This window comes from Octopus bimaculoides, chromosome 15, assembly GCF_046866305.1.
Source record: "Octopus bimaculoides isolate indiv1 chromosome 15, ASM4686630v1, whole genome shotgun sequence".
In the NCBI taxonomy this organism is placed as follows: Eukaryota; Metazoa; Mollusca; class Cephalopoda; order Octopoda; family Octopodidae; genus Octopus; species Octopus bimaculoides.
In genome coordinates this window covers 43,359,440-43,365,280 of record NC_142942.1, presented here as the reverse complement: position 1 = coordinate 43,365,280, position 5,841 = coordinate 43,359,440, and the positions used below count along the sequence as shown (strand labels likewise).

The following is a 5,841-nucleotide window of genomic DNA, read 5'->3' as shown; positions in this document are numbered from 1 at the left end:
AATTTATATATATATATATATATATATATATATATATATATATATATATATATATATATATATATATATATATATATATATATATATATATACATACAGGGTTATTTAAAAAGATAGAACAGATTTTAAAATTATTTTTAAAACAAACGGTAAGAGACACAAACACATTCTCCATATTTCTTGATAGGGGTGAAGTTTAAAGTTTATTTTAAGGTAGTATGTACTCAACATGAGCGCCATGTGGTGCTCAACAAACATCGAAACATCGAAACCCTTTTTTGTGAAATTTTTATGATATTCGTAAATTTGCTTGTGACGAGGTCATTTTTATTGAATTGGCGGCGAAATTCACGTTTCACTTGCACAATCGATTCGCATTTCTCGAACTGCAGCACCCAAAAAGACTTTTCTTGTGGCGTCACCATTTTCTAAAGGATTACACAAATGAACATTATACAATTTTAAATAAAATCAACAAAATGAAATATTAAAACAAAAATTAAAATATTATTTTATTTAAGGCTTCATTCAATTGAATTTGTTCAGCTACAAAATTTAAACTTCCGCCCTATAAAGTAATATGTAGAATGTGTTTGTGTCTCTTACCTTTTATTTTAAAAATATATTTGAAATCTGCTCTTTCTATTTGAATAACCCTATATAACCTTCTTTCTCAAAGACTTTCATCACACCAAACATTTCCGCTGCTTTCGTTGCACTAGCTCCTGCCATACGAGCACCAACAATTTGACCTCTGCGAAAGTCCGATAGGTCTGTCATTTTAATTTTAATTACCTTTTTCTGATGGTATCTGAAAAGAAAAAGCAATTTTAACAACATATTAAGCAACACAAATATATATATATATATATATCATCATCATCATCATCATCATCATTGTTTAACGTCCGCTTTCCATGCTAGCATGGCTTGGACGATTTGACTGAGGACTGGCGAATAGGCTGGTTGCACCAGGCTCAATCTGATCCAGCAGAGTTTCTACACCTGGATGCCCTTCCTAACGCCAACCACTCCGAGAGTGTAGTGGGCACTTTTACGTGTCAGCGGCAATATATATATATATATATATATATATATATATATATATATATATATATATATATATATGTATATATATATATATATATATATATATATATATATATATATATATATATATATATATATATATATATATATATATATATATATGCATGCACGATATAAAATGGCCTCATTCCATCGTAACTTAATTTCACTCTCTGTATATTAATAATTCCTCTCTGTCATCCTTTTCTCCTGGGCTGTGCTGAATATAATATTCAGATGAAACTCCTTTTGCAACGCAAAATCTAGAATATGATTCTTTTTTTTTTCATTCATTTTTCTGTTTTCTGTTCAAACTACTTTCACTAATAATTCGAGTGCACGTGTACATATTCACACACAGCCACATACATACACAGAACTAGCAAATGAGGCCTTACGAGCATATGGATCTGGCAGCATCTTTGATTGTCTTATATCTATCTATCTATATATCTATCTATCTATCTATCTATCTATCTAACTAACTTGTCATGTATACATTTGAAAAATATGCATTATCCACACGACATTGTACTTGTTTATATAATTTTTTTGCAGAACAATCGAGAGAAATGACATTCTTGCAGGTATCTTAGAATATGACACCTTGGCCTGAAACAAGTTTGATAAGTGCTAAGTCTCTTGAGTCACTCTGTTACTCCAGCTGATTATTAATAAGAGTCACAAACACACATTCACGCACGCAAGCACACACATATATGTATGTATGTATGTATGTATGTATGTATGTATGTATGTAATTGTTCCTCCCTTCGGAGACAACGTATGAGTGTCCAGTCTCACTGGACGGTCTGCGCTAGTTATTTCTCTACAGTCATCAAATATATGGGATATACGTTAGTTGACTCCATCCATCAAATCGACGTTGCCTGAACAGGTGTACGGTATACCATACGCGAGGCGTTTAGATGTTCACAGAGCAACAGGAGATGAAGTATTTTATTCAAGAAAAAACGCACCAGAAACACCATTGCCACTAACCATTAGGCCATCGGTCCTTGTATATATATTACATATAAATATAGTAACAGAAAAGGAGAAATTTCGATTATCCCCACGTGCTGAGTTGTAATATATATAAGAAATTAAAGAAGGAAAATGCACACACTTTACATAGTTTTAATATAATTTTTAATATATCTTATATTGTGTTTGTCGACCGGTTTCGCTTTCGCTAACCATGACATTATAATTTACTTAAATATGTATTTCCTTAAGAAAACATTTTGTCCATGTTGCGTGTGGAGTTCATGAATGAATCTAGTGGAGGGGGGGATGATAGGCTATCGTTATTATTGTGGACAAGGAAGATAATATATATACACAAAAATTCAAAAACTAGAGTAGTGGGGAGAAATATTTTGCATAAAGTTTTAAGTCATCCACGAAGAAACAGTGGTATTTCTGTTTCCTTGTGAACCAGTGAGATACCCTTCAGACTTACATACATACAATATTTTTATATTGTAAACTTCATGAACTGAAATTTGTAAATCTCTGAAGAGGTCTAGAGATCATGCATGTATCTCCATTGCATCCTCTTCATCTTCCAATTACTCCAATTACTCCAGCTTACTGGAGTTATATAGTTATATATGTATATATATATATATATATATATATATATATATATATATATATATATATATATATATACATATGCACATACTCACACATATATGTATATATGTATGTATATATATATATATATATATATATATATATATATATATATATATATATATATATATATATATATATATATACAGTCAGACAGACGCAGATAGATAGCTAGATAGATTGATAGATAGATAGATAGATAGATAGATAGATAGATAGATAGATAGATAGATAGATAGATAGATAGATAGATAGATTATATAAATGATCAATATGTTGAAATATTGAGAAGTGAAAATCGCACAAGCACAATCGTACACTCAAAGATGTATATCATGTCTGTGTGGGTGTGTGGGTGTGTGTGTGCGTGTGTGGGTGCGCGTGTGTGTGTGTGTGCGTGTGTGTGTGCCTGTGAGTGTGCGTGCGTGGGTGAGCGTGTGTGTGTGTGTGTGCGTGTGTGTGTGCGTGTGAGTGTGCATGCATATATGGTCCCGCACATACGCACAAACGTATACACACACATACACACACATATATACATACACGCACATAAAATACGCATATAATTTTATAAGATTTGAAAATACACAAGAGACTAAAAAACCTAGTTTTCTTTCGAAGCACTTGTCAAACTTCGGCATAAAACCCTGGGCCCTGGAGTCCTTTATGTAGTTCCGTCACCAATAAATGCAATATATATATATATATATATATATATATATATATATATATATATATATATATATATATATATATATATATATGCGTATATGCGTGTGTGTGTTAGCTTGTGTATGTGTGCTTGTGTGTTTCAGTGTGTGTTTGCATATATATATATATATATATATATATATATATACATATATGTGTATGCTAACATATGTCTAGCAATGTAATAATCTATCCGTCCTTCTCTCTACGTATCTATCTTCTACACGACCATCTTCGTCTTTAGTCATAACCTCTCCTCCATCCACCATCACAATGTCTCCTTTCTCTCCGTCCCTTACACATCCACATACTAACCACTTCCATCCATTAAGCGTCCGTTCGTCCAATCCGCCATCTTTTCTCTCGTCAGATTGTCTCCCAAGAATATTTCTGCCGCACGTCCGTTTTATCCGTCGTGATTCCATTAGGGAATTTGTCCTCCTGGAACTTAGAGCAGAGCCAGTCTTTTAGGCTGGCATCTTCTTGGAATCGCTACCTTTTATACATTAACAATACCTCCATTTTACATCTTTCTCTTCAGATTTTCTTCTTTCTGTCGTCGTACTTTTATTGAATTTGTTTTCTTTTGATTCGGTTTTCCTTTTCTATCGTTTAGTTTCTTTCTGTATTTCTCTTTCATTTGCTTTCTTTCCTTATTTCTCTCTTTCGATCCTTCATTTCTTTCTTTCCATATTTATTTAGTTACTTTCTTCATTCCTTTCTCCTCCCATCTTTCTACAATTGCTTCGATCTTATTTTTGCCATCGATCAATTACTTAAACCCCTTCTATAGGCACTGACAGCCATATGCGTGCACGTACACACTCACACTCACAAAGACACACACACACACACACACACGCACACACACACGCACACGCACACACACACACACACACACACACATACAAACACTCAAGCAAATACGCAACCTTGCGAACACACACACAGAGACTTGCAGATGGACGTACTCATTTACTTGATCTCCTGACTCCAACTAAGCACGTACTCACACAGCCTCCATGCACATTTTCGATCACTCACACACTCATTCTCTCATCCGATCAATGAATGATCTACCTATCCACCCATTCATCCATCCATCCATCCATCCATCCATCCATCCATCCATCCATCCATTCATGCATACATACATACATACATACATACATACATACATGCATGCAAACACACATACATCTAGTGAACAATCCGACTATGCACCCTTCAGTCTTTGTCTATTTTTCTCTTCATTCATCGATGCGTGCACCAATTTATTTATCTATCTATCACCATATATATATATATATATATATATATATATATATATATATATATATATATATACATATGTATGTATATACATACAAAAACACACAGTGCACACCTACAGACACATACACACACATATGTATGTATATATACATCTATGTATACATAAATACACACATGTATTACTGCAAAAAGTATTGATTGAGAAAGATAATGATATGTATATGATATGTTGTCAAAATCTTCTTAGAAAGATATTTAGAGTTGTAAAATAACTTCTTGTGCTCCAAAATATACGCATGAAATATCAGAGAATTGATCACGTTTGATTAATTTTGAAATATGTGGGTTAATTATAATTATTAATCATGTTTTGTAAAATATAATATATTCGACGACGGGTTAATAGTTTGCAATACTGACGAGGTGTAACTGAGAAGTCAAAGGTACATGATGTCTAAATTTAATGCCTACTAATTAATAGAGATGCTTCGATATGCAGGATATAAAATGTCACGTTTTAACTCATCCAAATTCATGCTATTTGCCGTTTTGATTTATTTGCGTCGCTCATTATATTTTCTAATTATGCTAATTATACTGGCTGAGAAACATTCATAATAGCTTAAACTCGGTGTAAAAATCTTTGTCAACTCATGAACGATGCTGAAGTTTTATTATGATATTTTACTAGTGAGTTCTAACGGAGCAAAACATGTCTATAGTTGTCTCGCTTGGAAAGTATGATCTGATTTTGCGTAACCATGCAAAATAACTTCGTCACAGTTATAATTATTTTAAAAACAATTACCTCTCCCTTTTCATTGAACGTCATTTACAATTACTGCTAGGTTGTCTTTTTGTGTTTTTTTTTACTTTTCTCCAGGGAAATTTCTCTTTTTTTAAGAATTTCTCTTTATTTATTTATTTGCATGTGTATAACATTCTGGACAACAAGTTTTAATTTATTCATGATTCTAATTGATCTATTTGAATTATTACTCTTCGCTAAATTGCTATTTTATAGTTATTATTTTCAGTCATACGTGGGTAAATTGATTGTATGAATTACAGAGACAGAACTAAAATTGCGCGCCTTGCATATACATTGGTATAAGTTGATAGAAA

The 5,841-nt window shown here is 32.4% G+C and overlaps 1 long non-coding RNA gene across 1 annotated transcript in view; it reads right to left on the bottom strand.

Annotated features, from left to right (window-relative positions):
* Window positions 1-202: 202 nt before the first annotated feature.
* The window catches only part of LOC149132508 (uncharacterized), a 52,462-nt gene continuing 46,823 nt past the window's right edge, over window positions 203-5,841 (bottom strand). The window contains exons 2-3 of the long non-coding RNA XR_016244518.1: window positions 607-811; window positions 203-428 (exon numbers count right to left, since the gene is read on the bottom strand). This is a non-coding gene — a long non-coding RNA (uncharacterized LOC149132508). The remainder of the gene's footprint in view (window positions 429-606; window positions 812-5,841) is intronic.